Source organism: Astatotilapia calliptera, chromosome 3, assembly GCF_900246225.1.
Source record: "Astatotilapia calliptera chromosome 3, fAstCal1.2, whole genome shotgun sequence".
Lineage (NCBI taxonomy): Eukaryota > Metazoa > Chordata > Actinopteri > Cichliformes > Cichlidae > Astatotilapia > Astatotilapia calliptera.
In genome coordinates this window covers 22,591,432-22,607,229 of record NC_039304.1, presented here as the reverse complement: position 1 = coordinate 22,607,229, position 15,798 = coordinate 22,591,432, and the positions used below count along the sequence as shown (strand labels likewise).

The 15,798-nt window shown below is 39.8% G+C and overlaps 1 protein-coding gene and 1 long non-coding RNA gene across 2 annotated transcripts in view; both read right to left on the bottom strand.

Annotated features, from left to right (window-relative positions):
• The window catches only part of LOC113018953 (Fc receptor-like protein 5), a 52,918-nt gene that overhangs the window by 21,982 nt on the left and 15,138 nt on the right, over positions 1–15,798 (bottom strand). The gene's annotated exons all lie outside the window — the stretch shown is intronic.
• On the bottom strand, positions 11,496–12,247 carry LOC113018965 (uncharacterized). The gene is made up of 3 exons (XR_003271889.1): positions 12,233–12,247; positions 11,956–12,018; positions 11,496–11,844 (listed from the first exon to the last, which is right to left on the bottom strand). It is a non-coding gene; the product is annotated as an uncharacterized LOC113018965 (long non-coding RNA).

Here is a 15,798-nt window from a genome sequence, read left to right as displayed (position 1 = left end):
AGTACTCCACAGCGTGGCTGGCAAGAAAGGGTATAAAAGAAGAAAAACTAATGACATGGCCTCCTTGTTCACCTGATCTGAACCCCATTGAGAACCTGTGGTCCATCATCAAATGTGAGATTTACAAGGAGGGAAAACAGTATACCTCTCTGAACAGTGTCTGGGAGGCTGTGGTTGCTGCTGCACGCAATGTTGATGGTGAACAGATCAAAACACTGACAGAATCCATGGATGGCAGGCTTTTGAGTGTCCTTGCAAAGAAAGGTGGCTATATTGGTCGCTGATTTGTTTTTGTTTTGTTTTTGAATGTCAGAAATGTATATTTGTGAATGTGGAGATGTTATATTGGTTTCACTGGTAAAAATAAATAATTGAAATGGGTATATATTTGTTTTTTGTTAAGTTGCCTAATAATTATGCACAGTAATAGTCACCTGCTCACACAGATATCCCCCTAAAATAGCTAAAACTAAAAACAAACTAAAAACTACTTCCAAAAACATTCAGCTTTGATATTAATGAGTTTTTTGGGTTCATTGAGAACATGGTTGTTGTTCAATAATAAAATTATGCCTCAAAAATACAACTTGCCTAATAATTCTGCACTCCCTGTAGTTGCCAAAAAAATACAAAGTGGCTGCTGCATTTGGGCACACTGACGAGAGTGCATTTGCTTGCAGCTGGAAGAAGATGCTGTTAAAACAGCCCTGTTATTTTTTTCTCCTGTTGACTGCTTCTCTTAGCTTTAACCAACATTATTAGCAAACTTACTCATGGGCAGATAAATAAATCGCTCTTGTAAAAACGACCAGTGTCAGCCTCAGCCTGTCGTCGATGGTCGATAAATACTCGCCCAACCTTAGTTTACATGAATGATCTTTTTTATTGCGTGCTCATTTATCTGCCGTTTCATAACAACTCTGTTAAACTCTCAAAATACAAAGTCTCAGTGTTGGAAAATATGTCAACAAATGTATTTTCCAACAGTCAAAACCAAACTGAAAAACAAAACAATTTCTTTCATAAAAATATGAACCTGAATGATCTTTTTTCTTTGCTCCACCTGCTCACTGTGAAATGTGGTTTGATAGCTTTAATAAAACAAAGGGTAAAGGGTCTTGCAACTTTCAGGTTACTGATTTTACAAAGATTTTAATAAACAACAACAACAACAAACAATTGGCCAAAAACACCAAATATAAAATAGTAAGCTGCCTGGAAACAGCTGGATCATTGTTCGAGGTTTTAGAGGGTTTTAACTGTTGGTGGGAAGATAATTGTTTCCTGATGTCCTGTTTAAACAGACGTATAAATGAACACAGGAAACTTTAGTTTGAATTGTAGATAAACTCACATGGGCTGCAGTTTCACAGCAGCCAAGACTGTTCAACAAATATTGTTAAAAAAAAGAAACAACAACAACAAAACAGGGAACAAAAAAAAAGATAATACAAAAAGTTGTTTCCAGTAGCAGGTTTTATCATAATTATGTGAATAAATGCTGATTTGTCTTTAAAAATGCCTCAAATACAACAACAAAAACAATAATAATAATAACAGAAAAAATGTTTTAGTTCAAGTGAAATGTTTAAACTCACCAGTTTTCTGAACTGTGACTGAGTCACTTTCTGTAATGATGATAATTTTCCCTTCAGCCCTGCAGGTGTACGTGCCTCCTTCAGACACTGAGATCGTTCTGCCTGATTCATCAGTTATTATGGACTTTACTTCAGATGACGTTTGTCTGAACCACTCATATTTTAAGTCAGCAGAGTCCTTCACATCACAGGTCAGTGTCACACTGCCCCCTGCTGGTAGAGTTGTACTGTCTGCTGTTAGTGTGGCCTTGTCATGTACTGTAAGTTAGAAATAAAAAAAATAAAAAAAAATCCCCCCAAAACAAGAGAACTATTGTCACTGCAGGTTTAGTGAGAATTTTAAAAAGGCCATTATGTTTTACTAGATTTGTAGTTCTGCATCTGTTCACCACCACAGTAAATCAAATAATTAATGTGACTGAAGTGCAGACTTTAAGCTTTTACTCAATGAGTTTTACCAAAAAAAAAAAAAAAAAAATCATGAATTGTTTTAGAATAACAGCCATTTGTAACCACAGTTAGTTCAGTGGAAGCAGAACTAAACTCAAAACAGCTTTACTGATGAAACTTCACATGAAAACCGAAAACCCAGAGAGGGCTGAGTGCAAAAAACTCAGATACTAACCAAGAAATACAGAACAAACAGGGAAAATAACTATGAGACAAATCACGACAAAGGCTGAAGTACACACATGTAGTGTAGTGGCGAATTTCTCTACCAAGCTTTGAAAACATAATTTTTCCACTTCTTAATGTGAGATGTCCAGATTTATTTCTGACTCGTACATACAAACAAACGATGTCACGGTCAAAAAACGATTTGCTGCTTCAGTGCACATTTCCATTGCCGTCCTGGCTCATTCTAACCTGCTACCACACATGTGATCTAATGTTTTCTTACCCATCACATTAAACTAAACTAAACGAATATTTCTCTTTAGATTGGCTTTAACATGTAGTAATCAGGGAACTAAATCAGGGAGACAAGACAGAGGGAAGAAACAGCTGAAAACAAGACACGGGACAAGGGACTGTCAAAATAAAACAGGAAGCATAAACACTGAAACAGAGACACAATGACACAATCTTGACCCAGACAAAAGGTAAACAAACAGGAAGACAAGTCTGACTAAGCACAGGAGATCTAAGAGAAACACAGACTAGACTCAGGGAACACAGGAGGATGGGAAACAAGCTTGAAGAATAACTGAAAAGATAACTATACACACAGAATATGAATGAAAACATAATCTAAGAAAAAGTTTAATATTAGAAAAACTAAAAACTGAAAAACCACAACAAACCAAGTGAAACAGAGAATATCAAACAGATGCTGAGAGTCCAAAACTGAAATACTTGGTCCAAAATCCAGGATGATGACAGATACAGATCGATACTGTTCAGATTTTATAAACAGGAAGAAAAGAAAAAAAAAAAATCTTACCTTCAACATTTCCATAGAAGAGTGTACTGAGCCCTAAAATCAAGATTGAAACATCATCCAACTCTTTGAAAAATGTGCATTTTCAGTTGATGTTCATCCTCAAATCAGTTTCTGAGCTCATAAAGTATAGACTCTAAATGTAAAACAGCAGTGTATCCCACACAGTGTTAAAATGAGCCAAGTCAGCACCAATCACATTGTTAGACAAACCTTTTCATCTCCTCGTGATATTTAAATAGTTTCTTTAATCAGTAACATGCAAACAGAGAAAGTCAGTGATGTACTTACAGAATAACTCCAGCACGCAGAGCAAAGAGCGCCTCATCCTCACATCCAGCTCTGCTGCTTTAACTGTTTTACTTTGTACTAAAAATTAAGCAGAAGAAAGAGATGTTGTTATTTATGTAGATACGAGTGTAACTTCTTCTTCTGACTCTTTGTGCTTCCTTCCTTTTCACACTGAGCTCAAACAGCAGTTGTAGCTTCGACTGCAGCAGTTCCTGTATATTCAGAACAGATCAGCTTGTTTCTTGTGTGGTTCCATTTTTGTTTTGTATTCAAACCTGTTCTGTTACTAAACCCAAAGTTGTTCTGACTTGAGGGAACTGAACCTCAACCTTTCTGATAATTAGAAGATTCTAGCTGCTCTGCCTCCTCAGCTACAGCCATCCTAATGGCTCCAGCACTGTTACATTAATTAAAGTTTATTTATTTTTAAAGTTGATGTTTAACTTTGGTTTTAAGTCCTGTAGCAACAGTAACTTGAGTGAATGATGCATACTGAGCAATTATACAAAGCACAGCAACAACCATGCATTGCTTTATTGTGTTAAACAGTTTTATTTGACTGAACTTCCTGTTCCCCGTTTACACATAAAGAGGTGTAATAGCTGCCACATACTCACTAGAGCAGTGAGCAGACAGTAAATTCACTTTGGCCATGTCCACACTAAGGCTACATCCATACTAGCCTGGATAAATTTAAAAACTGTGTTTTCGTCTGAAAACGCTCCACGTCCACACTATTGTTTTCATGCGTTTTCACTGAGTTGTTCATCTACATTGAAATGGCCAAAAACACTTACGTTCCAGTACTGTGCATGCGTGAAAAGCAAGAAATTTCTGTCTCCCACTTATTTACTTTCCAGCTCTTTGAAACGTCGCGGCAAACTGAGGCCCAGCACAGAGGAAAAGCACAGAGTTTTTTTAAATGGACTAACAATGAGGTGGAGTTGTTGCTGCGAGTAACACAAAAGTACAAAGTTGCAAGAGCGAGTGAGAATTAAAGAATTTGAACAAAAGCTATCACACTGCGACGCAAAAACGACATTTTTAAATGTATCCTCTTTGGAGAGCGTTTTCAAAAAGCTCAGCTGTCCTTGACTGAAAACGCCGTCAAGGATGTTCTCCTGGATGGGGATGGAACACAAAAACAACTTTTTCTCTCACTTTTGGCCTTCCGTCCACACTGAGACGGCCTTTTCGGTCAAGGAAAATGGAAAACGCTCTCTAAAGTGAATCAATTTGAAAAACGCAGTTTTTCGCGGCACAGTGTGGTCGGCGTAAACTGAGACTTTTTAAAACGATGACGTGTTTTAGTCATGTGATGCAGTCATGTGACCAATTAAACTAAGCTAGCGGAGGGCATTTTGTTTGCTCTCAGTTTTGACAGCCTTAAAGATTAATATCTGTTTGTACATGCTCCAGACAGCTTTTCTTCAAATTCTTTAATTCTCACTTGCTTTTGCAATTTTGTACTTTTGTGTTATTTGCAGCAACAACTCCACCTCATTGTTAGTCCATTTTGACGCGACCTTTCAAAGAGCCGGAAAGTAAATAAATAGCAGACAGAAATAACAACAGGTCGAAGTGTAGACATATCCTCTGATACCAAAAGTAGTCACTTGTCTGCTTTTACACACATATAAACATGAGTGATATCCCATTCTTAAACCATAGGGTTTAATATGATGTCGGCCTCAGATCGTCGTCTGCACTTCAAGGTCAGATGAACGATGCCAATGAGAACGCCAATCTTCACATTTTGGACAGACAAGAAAGATTGTTTGAAACAGGACATCTATGTCACCGTGAATGACCATCTTTGAACAGAGAGGATGGCTTATGACACCAACCATCTGCCACCTACAATCTAGTTTTGAGATCCCTTCCCATATGCCCAGGCACATCTTGCATTAGGTGACGATAGCTCACATGAAATTGTGAGGCAAGGTCACACAATTTTATGGTTTACCCAAAACCTCTGGCGATAGTGATCCACGCCTTTTTTCACAACTTGAGTCACATGATTAATAGTGGGCCAACGACCCTGTTAAGCAACGACCTGCATTAGGGTGTAAATGCCCGGGACTCCACCATTTGGTTTTAGAATTTAAGAAGCTGGAACAGCTGAATTCAGTGATCTGGATGTGAGTGAATACTTTTGGCCATATATAATATCACACTGTGAAACTTAAAAAAAATAATCTGAATGCACATCTTGTACAAACTAAAATATACTTGGTAACTAAATACATGTGTCCATCCGTTCGCTTCCACTTATCCTTTTCAGGGTCACAGGGGGTACTGGAGCCTATCCCAGGTGGGGAACACCCTGAACAGGTCACCAGTCTGTTGCAGGGGTAACACACACAGACAGACAACCAGTCGCACATTCACAATCTAAATGGGCAATTTAGATTTTTCAATCAACCTATCCCCACAGAACGCATGTCTTTAGACTGTGGGAGGAAGCCGGAGAACCTGGGGAGAGCCCACGCAAACATGGGGAAAACATGCAAACTCCACACAGAAAGACCCCGGCCTGATGGTGGAATTGAAGTCAGGATCTTCTTACTGTGAGGCAACAGTGCTAACCACCGTGCTGCCATATGCCCACATACATGACATACATAGACATACATAACATATTACATATTCAGCAAGATGCTTTTTAACATAACTGAGAGAGGAAAGAGGAAGTGGATAATCAATAAAAATTCATTCCTACAAGAGATGACAACCAGCAAAGACAAAAAACTGAGTTTTTAAAACTTTGCATCTTGCTCTCTCTGCTGCCAGCTGTCAGAGATAAAACATGTTTTCTGGAAGGCAACACACATATTTAGCTTAAATTGTTCTTCCTCATTTTAATTCTGCAGCAGAAGAAAAAGATAGTTAAGTCATCATTGTGTTACTGAAGCGAGCTCGGCAGCTCAGTGCTGACTCACAGTGACAGATATAACACCTCTGTGAAAGCTCAGCAGGCAAACATTATTTTACCATCACATTGTATCGAAACAAACAGAGAATCTCTCTCAGCTCTGCCACACATGCTTCACACCACTGATGCTGACAAACATGTTATTTTCATACATGTTTTACAAATAAACTACTGTATTCTGAGTTACCACCTTGTCAGCTCCAGTAATTCCCAACGTGTGGGCCAGGGCCCCCTCGTGGGCCATGAAGGTAACACAGGTGGGCTGAAGTTCAGTTTGAAAATACAAGTATCACAAGTTTGGTGAAACAGAGCTGATTCCACTTTCAAATATTGTGCTTCTAGGACCAGAAGAGAAAACAGAATAAAACAGGAAAGTTTTATCATCTAAAGCTTAAAATGAGACAAACTTCACACTGGTCCAGCCTTCAAAAGTTCAGTCAGAGCAAATATTCATGAAACATTTTTTTAATGAACTTCATGATGACAGAACCCAACCAAGCCCAGGAACCACATAATAATCAATTAATTAATCCATAATTGGCAGCAATGGGTACTGATCAGTGGCAGAGTTCCCAAAAGGATGTCAACAGGTGGAACTCACAGAGCAGCAGATGATTGAATCTCTGCAGTCTCTGCCATCAGCACAGGTGGAACAGGAAAGTTTTTTTTTTTACACATTTCCTGTTTCAAAAAACCATCATTATTTCCACACTGTGGAAATGGGCACATGGACAGCATGGACAGCAGAACTGTCATGGTCCCTGTGCCTCACCAGCTGAATTACGCAACATGTGTTTTTGTTGTTTTGCTTTTTCTCTCGCTCTCTCTCTCCTACCAGAGGGGGTGCACATTACAGGCTCCCGCCCCAGGTCCACGCACCTGCCATTTCCACACCTGCTGCCTATCTTCGTAATCCCGAGTCCTACTTAAATAGGCAGCACTGTGCTACTCGTCGCTGGATCGTTGAGCTATCAGCGTCAGTTGCTCAGTAGGCTGAAAATCTGAATCAGTGAGTTGTTTCCATCAGTTCATCTCTTACTGAAGATTTTTTTGTGAAGCTCTTTCTCAGACCTTTCCCTTCCCTGGTCTGCTCCTGAGTCCGTTAACTAATCGTGACAACAACGTTTAAATCCCTGGAATACGAGACAGCTTTTTAGTCTGGTTGACACATGTGACGTGTTGTAATGTTACCAGATACATCTTTCTTCAGTCAAGGCCAAAGGAAATAGTTCTGAATATAACTGTAAGCCTTATGAACACCCAAATGCTCTGATTGTGGGATGTCTTCAACACCTTGTGATGAAATCTACTTGGCACAACCACGGTAAGCTGTATCAGGAAGAAAATAAAGCAAAACAAAAATAAATAAATAAATATTGTTTTTTTTAAGTACTTAGATGAGGAAGCCAGTTTTTTGTTGCTAGTTCACTGTGAGAAATGTCTAGAAGCAAGTCAGGTGTAGATACAGCCCTATTCTCTGGTCCACCTCACTCGACTTGAGCTTTAAGTGCCTCCCCTGTGTAATGACACATGGTGGGTTGACTTCAAGAATACATGAAGCTGATGCATCATTACCCCAGAGCTAAACAGGTAACAGCTGACAGCAAAAATCAGCACCAGACCAGTTTTTGCTTTTTGCCACATGTCCATAATGTGAGAATCATCTCACCTTCTGCATCAGCTGAACCTGTGTGATGTTTTGTTATTAGACTAATGTGCTAATCACAGTTTGACCATAATGAACACCAACGTTGAACCTCAGGAGCGCATGTCACCAGGACACCCTAGATCGAAGGATGATCACTTTTGTAATCATATAATCAGATCTGCAGCCCTATGTTCTGGACTCTCAGGTGAAGCAAGAAGCTGAGATGATCGCCACCTGGTTGTCAGTTGGATCAGGATTCTGAAGGAGGCTGGGGATCTGACTGCATCGTGTTCTTCTTCTCTATTACTGAGGCAGCTGCACAGAGCTGCTGCTGCAAGGTTGTTGGTGCCTGTCGTGGTGGTATTCCAGATGGTAGACTTGAGAGGTAAAGACAGCCATCAAGTTGAAGACGTCAAACTCTCAGGCTTTATTAGCTTGTGGCACCTTGGAGGAGGCTAACAGGTACAGGCAGGCCAAGCATACTGCAACCCTGGCTGCAGCTGAAACTAAAACTCAGTTGTGGTAGAAGAGTAAAAAGTTTATAGTACACCTGGAGCACTGTTGATGTCAACCAAGGATATTGTAAGCAGTAGAAGGAATACTTCAAAGATCTGATTGAAAAGCCTTCCATAGAGGATTCAGAGTCTGGGGATGAGTGGGCTCCATTAATAGGAGTGATGGTGGTGATGTAGTGAACTTATTAACAGTTATTAACATTCACAGGGTAGACGTGATACTTTGAGATGAACCTAAAAATACCAAAAACCTGGAGCAAAAGTTTTGAAACGCCTGTTTTGTGGTGACAGTTGAAGGCAGCTGTATGAAGGCAGTGTGAGAAATTTATTTTCATGGTTTCACAGCACGTCATTTTTTCCCTTTAGTTTAGTATGTGTCATCACTGCAGTGACACCATTTTTAATCTGCTGTCACACACTGTCATCCATACTTAAATGTACCAGAGAAAATTATTACTGTTATTCGGGTACAGGGAGCAAATATAAACATGTGTCATGCACACAGAGAACAAAGTGAAATTCCCACTGTGACCTTTGTGTGAATTCCCTGTTAATTCTCTGCTATGAGCTGATAACATAAAACAGCATATCTGTAACACAGAAGACTTCAGGCTGAAACCACAGGCTGCATTTCCTCTTTTCTAGGTGGTCACAAACCACAAGGCCTTTCAGTGGATAAAAAAAAGCCTCTGAGAGGATAGAAAGTAACCACCAACAGTCATTTACACACATGTAGGTGTGAAAAGAGATACAGAAGACTACAGCAGCTTAAAGGGGTGGCAGTAAAGGCATACAGAGCAGTAGTAATAAAATTCTATTTATTTACAGTTAATTCCTGTATTTTAAAGCCAACTAAAAGATGAACTCTTCCTAAATAAAACAATAAAAACAAGCCAGACAATGAAAAATAAAATCACACAGAGCAAACTAGCAGTGCAAGAGTGTAGTCTGCATATGGTGACAACGGCCTTAAATAAATCGCAATAATATGGTAAAGATATACTCTGTCGTCTATCAGTTGTATATCACCTGTTACTGGGTCTGGCTCCTCCTCCAGGTCTGACACTGGTTCCAAAGAAACAGCTCCACGGCCTCCTGCCACGACTTCCTTTATGTCCTCTTTGCTCTAAGTTTAAGTTTACCTCATTGCGTTCAGAGGATGAGGTTAGGAAGTAACAAAACTACTTTTCAAAATAAAAGCATACAAACAAAATACATATGTTGCAAAAGTGTACTAACTAACACAGAGTGTGATACTAAAATCATTTCCACCAAGTGACAAAAGCACTGAAGGCTGCTCAGAAGAAATAATTCATCCTCTTTCACTTTTAAGGCTCATCACACTTTGTTTTTTATAGACACAGAAAACTGTGTGTATTGTATTTATTTATTGCAACATGACATGGCAAATAATAGACTCTGAAGTCAAAGTCTTCAACTTTTATCTTCTAATATTTAACATCCAGCCAAGCAGATGAAGTCATAATAAAATGACTCCCTCTGTTGGCAACCAACTCCAAACACAACCCAGTGATTATATTTTGTACTAAAGTACTACACAAAACGTCCTTAAACGATGACTTAATGTATTTTTGATAATGAACACTTGCAATAAATAACTTAAAATATTGTAGTAACATATCAGGTAGCAAACAAACTGAACACAGAAGCACTAAATGAGCAAATCACAAATCAACAATCAGGAAAACAGCTGCTTATGAAATTCCCACGGTGCTCTTTGAATTCCTTGTTTCCTCTGCTGTGTGAAGTTTGCTGAAAACATCAAACCTGCTGAACAGAAGATTTGTGGCTCAACCCACAGGCACAGCCAGAAATCATGAGATGTTTCAGTTTCCTCTGATAAAAAGACAAACAGCAGAATAAACAGTTTGTTACACACGTGTAAGGATGACAGACCGCTCAGAAGAACAAAGAGGTTGTTCTCTATCGTCATGTTTCCAGTTTTAAAATACACCCATCAAAAAATATACACAATTCTTGTTTTATGACTTCAGACTAAGGCTGCCACAAATGCTTATTTTGATAGTTGACTAATCAGATCATGCATCCATTGGATCGTAAAACGTGCAGCTTATTGCACCAGCAGCATCTGCTCTTAAATAACTATCATTAGCTTACAGCATTAAGTGTTTAAGATATGTGCTAACTAAAAATAAAGACTAGATGATAGTTTATTAAACTTTAATGAAATTTGCAGATTGTCTGAGTAAAGTTTAATAATAAACTCAGCCGTCTGCTCCTTGCTATCTAAAATATAACAGGACACTGGAGTAAATTCTACCATCTCACTCTTTTTAATCAGTTTTGTGTGATGTTTATTCAGCTGTGTAAAAACTATAACTTTAATCTCAGCCAAACCGATTTACTCAGGAACAAATAAAACACTGAGAAAAGCCAAAAAAATATATTTTTTTAAGTCATCTAAGTGACTTAGATCATGTTTAACCTGAGTAGCCAAAGACCGCAGGGATCTGAAAATGATGTGCCGGGTAGTTCAGTGTTCTCGCCGGCTCTTGTGAGCCTTGAAACCCCGGCTAGCTATCGAGCTGGTGGGTAACAAAAAGGAGCACTTTTGCCAATATGTGATGTCTTGATAAACAGAGCAGATATTTGAAGTGCACACAGCTACATTCTCACCTGAAAATATCTTAAAAGTTTATTTTGTAACCCAGAAAGAGTAATAAGAGTAATATTAAAACTAAGTAGCTGCCGCCATTCTTGGAAACTGGAATTGGCTGGGCCGCGCTATGAATTTTGGGATAGGTTGGGCCACGAAGGATACACCCGACCCATCCTTCAAATCTGTTTTAAATGTTAAAAATATAGTTCAGTTTTAGAAGCTTTTATTCAAGTTGAGCAATTCAGATTCAATCTAACTATAAATGCATGAAAATGAATAAAAATGTTTAAGATAAAGCAAAAAACCCCAAAACAAAACAAAAAAGAAAAGAAATCAAGAAATACATTCATTACATTTAAATTCACACAGTACTGATCAGATCATTTTTTTTAATAATATAGATTTTTAAACAAATACAGTAAAAGTATGTGTTGCTGCCCATAACAGTACTTTTTAATGTAACACTGCTGACTTAAATTCGTGCTATCAGCTACTAAAGATCACATATTTCACACTTTGTTCTCACTGATGTTGAAACAGGAAACATTCAGTTAAGTTTTATATACAGAAAGCTTTAAGAATATAAAAACAGCTGACTATATAGAACACAGTATGCTTTATGCTATAAGAGAGTACTAACTCTATATGATATTATGATGTAATATTGTAACTGCACATAAAGCTGAGCATGTCTGATATTTGTGGAGCAGAGGAGCAAGAGTGGCTTCATAAAAAGCTTCTTCTTGGCTTTGCTGCTACAGCTCTCCTCACTGACCTGTAAGACGAGCACAAAGAGACAAAGTGATTTCCAACATGTAAAGATATTATGAGCTGAAGACATTTAATAATGTGAAGAATAAATCAGCCTGCATGGCAGCAGAATTACTGAGAGAGCTTCCTGATGTGACTTCAGAATAAACTGCTGCATCAGCTGCAGGACTTGATGTTCCTGTGAATGACGAGAAGATCATTGAAAACAATAATATCATTAACCAGGAGGAAACTGGATGTCTCCACTAATGCAAAGATAAAATAGTAGATTTTTAAAAGCTGATGGATTGTGAATACATAAATATAAATATTAAAATAAACAGATTTACATTGTAAGAGCAGATAAACATGTTGAACAATATTCAGTGGAGATGATGGCAGACTTTGCTCACCTTTGTTTTTCTTGGTGTTACGTTTCGGTGTTGTCAGTGTTTTGTTTTTGCGTGACTGTCATGTGTTTCCTGTTTTATTTTGAAGGTCTGTTATCTTAGTGTGTTCAGTTTACGTTTCCTTGTCTCGTCAGGTCTAATTTGCCCCAGCTGTGTTTCCCTCCTGTGGTCCATTCCCTGATTGCTCCTTCTATGTATTTAAGCCTTGTGTTTCTGTATGTCATGGTCGCGATCTTCCCCCCGTTGTAAATAGTTTGACGTCTTGTGTTTGGTGATGTAAATAAATGTGGTATTTTGCTTTAAATCTCGTTTTGGGATTAATTTTGTGGAGGGTCCGTATTAGTTCTTTCTCGTGTGTTTTTTCTTTATTTTTACTTTTTTTCGTGTTGCACTCCGGTTGCCTAGGCCGGGGTGTAACATATGGGGGCTCGTCCAGTCACTGTGGGGTCCGAGGGCCGCTTCAGCCGTTTGCCGTTGCTGGAGGGTCCGAGGGAGGGACCGCCTCAGCCTTCGTCGTCTGCTGGAGGGTCCGTGGGTCCGCTCCAGCCTTCATCCACCTTCGCTGGAGGATCCGAGGGACCGCCCCAGCCTTCGTCGTCTGCTGGAGGGTCCGTGGGGGACCGCTCCAGCCTTCATCCGCCTTCGCTGGAGTGTCCGAGGGACCGCTCCAGCCTTCATCCACCTTCGCTGGAGGATCCGAGGGACCGCCCCAGCCTTCGTCGTCTGCTGGAGGGTCCGTGGGACCGCTCCAGCCTTCATCCGCCTTCGCTGGAGGATCCGAGGGACCGCTCCAGCCTTCTGCAGCTGGTGGGCTGCGTGTCCGTGTGTGCAGCTGGTGGGCTGCGTGTCTATGTGTGCAGCTAGTTAGCTGCTCGTCTGTCTTCGCTGGAGGATCCGAGGGACCGCTCCAGCCTTCATCCGCCTTCGCTGGGGGGAGGGTCCGTGGGACCGCCCCAGCCTTTGTCGTCGCTGGAGGGTCCGTGGGACCGCTCCAGCCTCCACCAGCCTTCATCCGCTTTTGATCAAACATTTCACTTGGGGTTACATGTTTGATTTTTGGGTGGGGGGAAATGTTACGTTTCGGTGTTGTCAGTGTTTTGTTTTTGCGTGACTGTCATGTGTTTCCTGTTTTATTTTGAAGGTCTGTTATCTTAGTGTGTTCAGTTTACGTTTCCTTGTCTCGTCAGGTCTAATTTGCCCCAGCTGTGTTTCCCTCCTGTGGTCCATTCCCTGATTGCTCCTTCTATGTATTTAAGCCTTGTGTTTCTGTATGTCATGGTCGCGATCTTCCCCCCGTTGTAAATAGTTTGACGTCTTGTGTTTGGTGATGTAAATAAATGTGGTATTTTGCTTTAAATCTCGTTTTGGGATTAATTTTGTGGAGGGTCCGTATTAGTTCTTTCTCGTGTGTTTTTTCTTTATTTTTACTTTTTTTCGTGTTGCACTCCGGTTGCCTAGGCCGGGGTGTAACATTGGCTTTTTCTTTTTTGGGCTGTTTGACCTCAGCATACATCAGACTGTCCTCTAAAAGAGACGTCAGAGCTCAGGACACATTTGTTCAGCACAGATATGATACAAACATGTTGAATACATATGAACTTTAAACTTTTTACAACTACAGTGAAAGAAATCTAAGTAAAAATCATTTGTTGCCTGTGACACTTCAGCTTTGCATGTGTGTGTTTTGTGATTGAGGTCTGGGTCAGAATCTGTGGATGCTGTGATTCAGTAAAGCTGAAACACTGATTAGTAAGTGAATAACTAAACTCCATGTTGACCTATAATTACCTGCAATATAATGATGTGATGACACGTTCAAGTACAAACACTGAATGAGACTGTTGTGACTGTACCTGCAGCTCCCGTCTTCACCTCAGAGTAAACAGCACTCTGCTCTGGTTTATGCTGCTTCCCTGTGAAGATGATCGAATCCACAAAAGAAAAACATTTAATATATTTTTAAACTTTTCAAAAACTTTCCAGGCTTTTCTTCTACATTGTATATGTTTTGTGTACTCACACTTATTTCCAAAGTTTTCCAGTTCAATATTAGAGTAAATGACATCTGGGGGTTTATCTGCACCTGAAATGTTCATATTTTAGTTACACAATTGTAAACCAATGACATGGTGCCAGTTTCCTTAAATTAAAAGACTGTTTCATCTCTAGCTGCTCTGTGCTTTTCACATGATGTACTGCACCAGTGTTTCAGTGGCTCACACATGAAAACCAACATGACACATTTTTCAAAGATAAATGAAAAAACAGAAAAACCTTTTACAGAGTTTCATTAGTTGTGTTTAAATCAACAACAGGACTATCAGATATTTTCAGAGCATGAACCCATCATGGTGTTACTGTTTGTGTTGTTCTGATATGAAACAATAACATTTGTGGATTCTTTCAGTCGAGTTAAAGATACAATCAGTTTATAAAATCCTGTTTGTTTCTGATCTTTTGTGCATGTAGTCAGTTGGTTATTTAGATGTTTGTGCAACTAGATTTTAATAAAAACTGAGCACAAACTGAATCTAAGACATGTGAAAGTTAATGGAGATCTGGAAAGACCAGCTGTGGGGAAGACAAGCGTCCTAGGGTCAGCTGCAGGGACAGTAGGGAGACCTCCACCCATTGCTCCACCACCACAAGATGTTCCATGATTAATGGAGCAAAACATCAATGAAGGGTGGCTCCTAGCTGATGACCCTTCAGCTACCATGATGTAACTGTTGGAGGTACACAGTGTTGGGGAGTAATGGAATACATGTACCGCCGTTACGTATTTAAAATACAAAATATGAGTAACTGTATTCCGTTACAGTTACCGTTTAAAAAGGTGGTATTTAGAATACAGTTACTTTGTTGAAATAAATGGATTACACTGCGGTACTTTCCTGTTTCATTTTGTCGCGGGTCAGGACTGATTGGGTTTTGTTTGACAGCTACGTTCTGTTGTTCCAGGCGGCAGCGTTACGGTTGCCATGGTTACAGGGCGACGCTCTCTCTCTCTCTCTCTGCGACTGTGTGTTTCCTGGGCGATCCCACAACTTAGACATTCACATTACTCACACCCTCATTACACATACATATAGGATCTTGGGGGTGGGCACAATACACGGAGTCCAAGTTACCATCAGGGTGTACACCTCACCCCAAGAATCATTGCCCACCTCTCAATTTTAAATACACGTAGACAGGGCTGGACTGGGACAAAAAATCGGCCCGGGCATTTTGACTAGAGACCGGCCCACCAAAAATGTGACGTCATTCAGAAACCGCAAAGGATTCTGGGAACTTGTGGCAAACAGGTACTAGCGCATGCAGGCTTTCAATTGAACTCAGTTACACAGCTATAAAAAGAAACACAAAAAATGGCAAGAAGCTGTTGTATTATTAACTGCAATAGCCGGTGTTGTGCCAAAAAGTGATTTCCGGTATTTGCCAAAAATTGATTGCTCGTATTTAAATTGCTATGAGTAACTTGTTGGGCTATAATATGTGAAACATATGTCAAATGCATCCCTCATGGATGACATAAAGTCATCTCTCCATCTCTCTCTGCTGCTCTT